This window comes from Bombina bombina, chromosome 4 (assembly GCF_027579735.1).
Source record: "Bombina bombina isolate aBomBom1 chromosome 4, aBomBom1.pri, whole genome shotgun sequence".
Classification (NCBI taxonomy): Eukaryota; Metazoa; Chordata; class Amphibia; order Anura; family Bombinatoridae; genus Bombina; species Bombina bombina.
In genome coordinates, this window is record NC_069502.1 from 609,598,066 (window position 1) to 609,606,209 (window position 8,144).

The 8,144-nt window shown below is 34.2% G+C and overlaps 1 protein-coding gene across 5 annotated transcripts in view; it reads right to left on the reverse strand.

Annotated features, from left to right (window-relative positions):
• The window catches only part of SCML4 (Scm polycomb group protein like 4), a 254,821-nt gene extending 249,446 nt beyond the window's left edge, over window positions 1-5,375 (reverse strand). For all 5 annotated transcript variants that reach the window (XM_053710604.1, XM_053710602.1, XM_053710603.1 and 2 more), the window contains exon 1: window positions 5,147-5,375. The gene's annotated coding sequence lies outside the window, so the exon portion shown is untranslated. The remainder of the gene's footprint in view (window positions 1-5,146) is intronic.
• Between the last annotated feature and the right edge of the window lie 2,769 nt (window positions 5,376-8,144).

Here is an 8,144-nt window from a genome sequence, read left to right on the forward strand (position 1 = left end):
CTGATAGAGAATACCATTTTAAACAACTTTCCAATTTACTTCTATTATTTAATTTGCTTTACTTTCTTGTTATCCTTTGCTGACATGTTTATCTAGGCAAGCTCAGGGGCAGCAGACAGCCTACGTTCTAGCTGTTGATTGGTGGCTGCATAAATATATTGATGTGTTGAAGGCTTCAGGACAGCCGTTAGCTATGACATTCTATTCCGTCATAACGGCTTTAAAGCCCAGTCTAATTATGACGGAATAGAACGGCATAACGGCTTTAAAAGGTTAATATCTCAGGTGCCTGTAGGCACAAAAACCTGGAGAGCCCCCCACCCCTACCAAACAAAATTTAGGGAATTTTTTTATTTTATTTAGGACAATAGTAAAAATATATTAGAAGTAAAACATTAAAGCTTAAGATAACAAGGTAAGCACAGTATTATTTTTAAATTTGAGCAAAATCACTAGAGCTCAATTAGCAGAGTAATGGGGGTTGTATACTGGCATATATATATATAAAATGTCAGAATACACCTCCTATCACTGACGTACATAGAAAGAATGTATGTCAAGTGATGGGAGTTGTACTTTGGCATATACAATATATATATATATATATATATATATATATATACAGTATATATATATATATATATATATATATATATATATATATATATATATATATATATATATACCAGAATACAACTTCCATTACTGAGATACATATAAATCGCCCCTGTTGCACCTTCCACAAATTTATATTGACTGGTTTAGTCAGGAGCATAGTGTGGAAGGGTATATATATATATATATATATATATATATATATATATATATATAGCATTGTTTCCTTCCTTCTTTTGACTAGTAATTATTAAAAGTTAAGTTTTATTTTTATTTATGGCTTGGTTGACAACCACCTTGTTATTTATAGAAAAGTTTTCAAGATTTAATCCTATTTGGTGGTTACCTAAATATTGGAGGAAAAGAACAAATGTATTTTTATTTAGGGATTTACTCACAATTAATGGATGCTGCTATTTTCTAAACAGGCTCCTCTCCTTTCTTATTTCTTCCCTGCGCCTTGTGTTTTGAGGTCACTTCAGGTACAGGGACGTGGCTACTCACTGGCTGGCGCCTGAAGCTGTGCAAGCAAAGCGGATTGGCTGAAAGCTGATTCTGGCTTTTAGTAAAGGAGCCGTTTGTGAACTGCAAGTGGGTATGCCCTGAAACGCTGAAATGCTGCTGCAGCTCACTTTACTAACACTGCCACCCCGGTATTGGCTATATTACTGAGTGGGCATGGTGGTGCTGTATGAGCCGTGGGTGCTCTGCGTGAGTGCCCGCGGCTCACACCATAATGGTGCTGTGTTAAGGTGAGCTGGCTCTTACCAAACACCTCCCCCCTTAGGACCTTCAGTAGTTTGCAGATACTGAGCCAGATCTGTTCCTCGCGCACAACATAAAAACATTGGATTGTGGCGCAACGGCCACCATTGCATAGTAAATTAATAAAAAAAATATATATTACAATTACACTGATACAGACAGGCGCCCCTCGCTGCAGTACGCCTGTAGGCACATGCCTACTGTGCCTAATGGGAAATCCGGCCCTGAACAAATGATACCAAGATAATGAAAAAAAAAAATAGTTAATAGAAGTAAATTAGAAAGTTGTTTAAAATTGTATTCTCTATCTGAATCATGAAATAATTATTTTGGGTTTCATGTCCCTTTAAAGTTGCCAAGTTTAAGCAATTTATGCTAAATTTTACAGCCAAAAAAAGAAGTTAGTATGACACAGTTGTTTATTTACCTTGGGGGGTTTGCTTTTCTATGGCATTTCAATTTGTTAAAACAAAACCTGGACAATTTTAATTAATTAAGATGCCTAAAATATGAATTAAATATTAAGGGGAAAATTTGGTATATGTACATTTATTTTGGGTAAACATACAAAGGTAACATAATATTACTAATTGATTTCATACTTATGATGATAATGACTGTTTAAAGTGTAAGGTTTTGTGGAACACATTTATTACAGTTTGACTGACTTGTGTCTTCTAAGCTATGGTGGGTTTCACTCTGTGTGTGTCAGTGGTAAACGGCCACGATACCCAAATGTTGAAAAACTTAAAAGCGATGCAGCATAGCTGTAAAAGCTGACTAGAAAATATCACTTGAACATCTCAATGTAAAAAAGAAAGATATTTTACCTCAAAATATCCTAAGTGTTCACACCCCATTGCAAAGGAATTTAAGCAACAAATCAGTATGTCTGTCCCTGGACCTGCAAGGGAACGAGCCTCATGCACCCTCATGTTATTTCCCTATTCAATTTAAGGAAGTTTAGTATTAAATCTCATGAGAGTTAAGTGAAATCTCATGAGACCACAGTAAAAAAGTTCATGACTTCAGCACTGCTGATGCTGATTGGCTGTTGTTCAATTCTTCCTTTTTTTGTTTTTGTTTTACTTGCAGCTGGTCAGTAACTGAAGTATAACTTTTTACACAGCACTTACTCTGGTGAGCTGAGGAAGTTGTGAGGTAAAATATCTTCCTTTTTACATAGAGATGTTCAGGTGATATTTTCATGTCAGCTTTTTACAGTTACGTGCCGTCTCTTTCAAGTGATTTAGCATATGAGTATTATGTCCCTTTAAGAATAGAATATTTTGCATCCCCTAAGTATTTTGGAGCTTGACTTCCTTTTACCTGTTGACTAAAAGCAAAACAAAGAATACATTTACACATTTACTTACAGTGACTAACTCTTCTGTGTTTTGTATTAGTCTATGAATTATGTGCACTATCATTTGGGAAGCAGGTTATTACAGTTTTTTTATATATTCAACCAGAATTTTCCCTTATATTGAGTAAACAATCGGAACATACATTTACTGTTTTGTAATGGATTGTAATTAGATCCAATGTATGCAGACTGCACTTGGGTCACGGTCTTCCTAGAAAAGACATTACTCTGCACCATGGAAAGCTTCTCCATTAGGTATAAACCATAAATACAAATCAACACAAAAAAATTACACCCTCATGACAAAATGCAGCATATACTACAAATATAATATGGAGGCTTATCTAGAACACCCTAAAATGCAATGTTTGCTTTCATTGTTGGAAACCTGCAAGGTAGTCCATGATCATAGGTCATGGCCCAAATACTAGAGGTGACTTAGCAATGTATTGGGGCTAAATAAACACACACAGAAATGTATTAAATTTGTGAAGATAAATTCTGGGACAAATATTACTTCCATTAACAGACAAGGGTGTTTTTTGCTCACAAATATTCAGAAAATGTGCCAGCCCTTCACACTCCATACATCCAAATCTAAAATACATTACTAGAATGTTCATATTATGCTATTTTTGTTGCTAGGTTACTGGATAGAGGTTTGCATATTCAGCTTACATTATGAGCATTTGTGGCTTCTAGCAACATGACACATACAAGGACCTTCATTAAAAAAAAAAAAAAAAAAACCTTATGCAATTTTGAATCTTGTGCATGGTGCATTATAGCCACATTTATTAGGAAGCTTTATGAATACAGTGCTCAAAACCACCTATACACATATATTGAATATATACACTGATAACATAAGGAATTGTTGGCATTTTACTTGCAATTTAAAAATAGCAGAAGTTATTGGGCATTTTGTTGTTGTTGCTGTTTTATTACTTGTCCATCAATATGAATGGGTTTTGCAGCACGCATTAATTATGTATTAGTATCATTGATGTGCCATTTACAAATTGGTCCTCTGTGATTCCATTAAAATAGCTACGAGTAGAAATAGTTATAATACAGTGTTTTTCATGCTGATTTTAACACAAGTATAAAATATATTTTGATTGTGACAAAATACACATTTCTGAATAGATAAAATGTTGTGTTGAGATATTTTTAGGTTGATAAGTATTTGGCAGGTAACCCTCTTTTTCAGCATTGCTAAATCAAAGCTATAAAAAAAAGGCTAAACACACACACACACCAAAACATAACCAAAATATATTCTCTACTTTTATAATGACTAATTATTTTATTAGTTTTCAATGACAACTGGAAAAGGTTGTTTGCATATTCTGAGAATATTAATGAAAAAGCAGATGATGGTCTGGTGCTATGAAAATGTCTAGTCATGTTGCAAGGAAGTTGTTCTATGCTTAAATGTTATATTATTCAACCAAGTAACCTGCATTTGTGTAACTAATGGTTAGTGATTTAACATGAATACAGAAAAACAGTATTACAAATAATTAATAAATGATTACTGTAAAACTAATCTAGAAACATAAGAGCCTAATTAAATCTTAGCAATACATAAAGATACTTATTTGCAGTATACAAGAGCATTCACAATAAAAACTGATTTTTAGAAATAAAAAGATGGATACAATGCCTACTAAGCTAAGCAGTAGAATCCCCCCCCCCCCCCATCATATACTCAAAAGGCCTTAAGTGCACTGGCTCACCTAAACCTGTAGCCCTAACCATCTTCTTGATGGACTAATGTTTGAGGGAAACCCTGTCTGAGAAAATATATTTGCATCCATTCTACAATAAATAATTGTTTCCTTTGCAGCACTACGGATCAAAATCAATTGTAAACACAGTCACTTACAGTAATATAAATACTTTAACATCTCCATCATCCACTACAAATACAAGAAAAAAAATAATCAGCACTTTCTGCAAAAAATAAAAATGTAATATTCTCTATATCTTTTTGTTGTGCTTCATACAGCTAAAGGTTTATTATTAAACCTAAATATTCCAACACTGAAGCAGTCAGACTGCACCTAAATACAAAAATACACTGATATTCTACACAGCTCAAACATCTGACTAGACAAGAGAACACCCACAATACACACAAATGGCTGTGGTTTTTAAGGCTATATATATATATATATATATATACATGGATCTTTACAATAAGTGTGTATATGAATTATTTGTATACATACATGTACTGACACATACAGTATATCTATGTATAAATATATACTGCACACACACACACACTGAATATGTCCCTGATCCCATGTACTGATAACTGAGGAGACATAGAAAGCTGCATATAAGATATCTGCACAAAAAAAGCAAACAGGAGAAATAAAAATCTCTTACCAGTATGTTGTAGCAGAGCAGCTGTCAGCTTCCTTACACAGCACTAGTGTTGTGACCTGAAGGGCAGATGATCGCCGACGCATGCACACAGCACAGAGCCATCTTCTTCCTCTCTCTAGCAGGCGGCTCTAGGGCTCCAGCAGCTCAGCTCTCTGCTTGCAAACGTCTCATTAGACTAATGCATTCAGCACAGGCAGAAAACTCCATTTACCATAGCTACAGCAATGAATTTCCATTACGATGACAGCTTCAACCACATCATGTCCGGAAAAGCAGCCAACCACTGGCTTTTAAAGAACACACACATTTTACATACAGAAAATAAGGCCTGTGTGTGTTGTGCTCCTTCCTCTTAGCTGCAGAGCCAAGAAAAATATGTCGTACAAATATACAGACGTATGGAACTCACATATAGCAAACTAGTTAGCTGCTAATAAGGGGTATAAATAAGGGTAGGTTTAAAGAAATAAAAAAAATAGAATATTAAATGCAGGGGTAAAACAAAAATAAAAAAATCTGGATTATATCAGCATTTTGGAATTAACTACATCTTCTTCTGTTGCCATAGAAACCAGACTGTAACATCGTCTCTTTGTCCTGATCATGCAGCAGTTTTAGCCACTACAGAGCTGTCATGATACACAGATGAAAAAAATCAGTACAATATAATAGAAAGCAGGATAAGATGTGTATACTAATGTGAATATTGACATATATGTATTTTTTACGTATTGACGTTTATATAAACTGTTTTTAATACATACATTCAGATACATATGTTTATGAATATTACTTATTTAAAGTGTGCAGATGATAATAGTAGACTTGACATATTGCCAGTAAAATTCTGTATCACACATACAATAAGTTGTATGAAGCATAACATACCAAAGTCATCTGAAAAACAAGTGCATTAAATTAAATATAAAGTTTGATTCACTGTTAAAACCCAAGCTATCTGATAATTTGTAATAACTAATGCGGTCATTATTTGTATCAGTTTATAGCATAGGGCATAGTGCATTATATAGTAACACCTTTTAAGATACATTTTTTTTTTAATTTTGTAACTTTTTGTTGTATTTATCTGTATTGTATTTATAAAGTGGATTTTTTTTCTACCTTGTAAAATTACACAAAATAAAACAGAAAAAGCAATGTGACTCACAGCATCAGCATGAGATTAATAGTTAATAGTTCACTTGTCTACTTACTAAACTAGAAAGAAAATGCACCAGGCATATTAATAGCATATTCATTAAACACTATTTTAAAAAAGATGGTTAAAGTCAAAACCTTGCTTTTTCCTATCAGCATTTTAGTGGTTTCATGCTCCTGCATTGGTTTTGCTATATAGTTTAAATCACCCTCAACTGAACCTCTGATTAGTAAAGATACTTCACTTTAAATGTAAATCCATTCATATGCCTGTGAAGGTTGCTCAGAATTTCAGAAAAGTCATATTTTTATTTAAAGGGATCGAAAAGTAAAAAGTGCCTGGGTACATTTCAATGTGAAATATAAGCAGTTTTGCCATATACTTTCATTATCAAAAATGCTTCTAGTAAAAGTTATTACTGTTTTTCTGCGGCATACGCACATATCCTGTAAGGGCCGTGCACCAGTATTCAGACACCCTGACTGTTCAGAGAATCAGCATTGGCTTGTAAGACACAAATTATATCTTCAGAAGCAATACCCACCACTGCCATCTCTCTGAGAATGTGTGATGTTTGAATACTGGTGCACGGGGGCTCACAAGATACGTGCGTATGCAGCAGAAAAACAGTAATAACTTTTACTTGAACTTTTTTACTTATGAAAGTATATCACAAAAATACTTCTATTTCACATTGATATGCACCTATGCAGTTTCATTTTTGACCTTTCTGTCCCTTTAAGGTACATAGATTTTTGTATACCTATAGCATATACAACATTACTTTACATAGTACTTCATTTCTATTATATGTGTATGTCTATGTGTGGGTATGTGTGGGTATGTGTGTGTGTGTGTGTGTGTGTGTATATATATATATATATATATATATATATATATATATATATATATATATATATATACAATATAACAAAGAAGCACTCACTGAACTGTTCCAACTGTGACAAAAAGTTTTAATTCAAAATCGTGACGTTTCGGGACAGCAACAGTCCCTTCCTCTGACAGATTAACAATGTGAAAATACAGGCCTTAAATAGGCTCCAAATTACCCTCCCCTAGTGATTGACCAATCATGGCCAAAAATACATAACACACCTTTCATAGTGAACAATAATAATCAGTGATAGAAACCTACCAGTATATAGTAAATCAAGTGAATAGAAATAAAACATTTTAAGCATAAAACCCCGTGTTGTCAATAGAGAGGTGCAATCTCATTCCAACCTGACATAAACCTCAGCTAAAAAATTATGTAAAAATACAGACAAAACCGTAAAAGAATGAAAAATAAACAATGAAAGTGGGGATCGTGTTTCAACCAATCAACATCACCCTGGCTCATAGGGATCGTAATTCCACCAATCAGCAGCGTGCTAGCACCCAAGGCTCAATACGTCAGTGTTGTGTGTTCAAACAACGCCCACCTGTCACTAGGGACGCATAACTCCTCAAGGCTAGAATGTCATGTTTATAAAACCCAAATGATCACAACTAAACATTCACCTAGATCACTGCATATGTATGATTAGAATTGCTGATGTTTAATAATAGCCAAAGCTGATCTATACATATATCAGATCAGCTACCCCAAACGATACTAGAGACCGGATAGTCAGTATCACGTAACCACCTAGTCGTACATATGTAATAAAGAATAAATATAAATAAAATAAATGAATGAGCCATGTTTGTGCCGCACTTAATCACTCTGCCACGGCACTCGTCATAAAGATAAACAAAGTGCCGAGATTTATCCAATCATAGATTGGACCGCCCACCTGTGGGCGTATCAAAACAACGGAGAGTGTAAACAAGTTC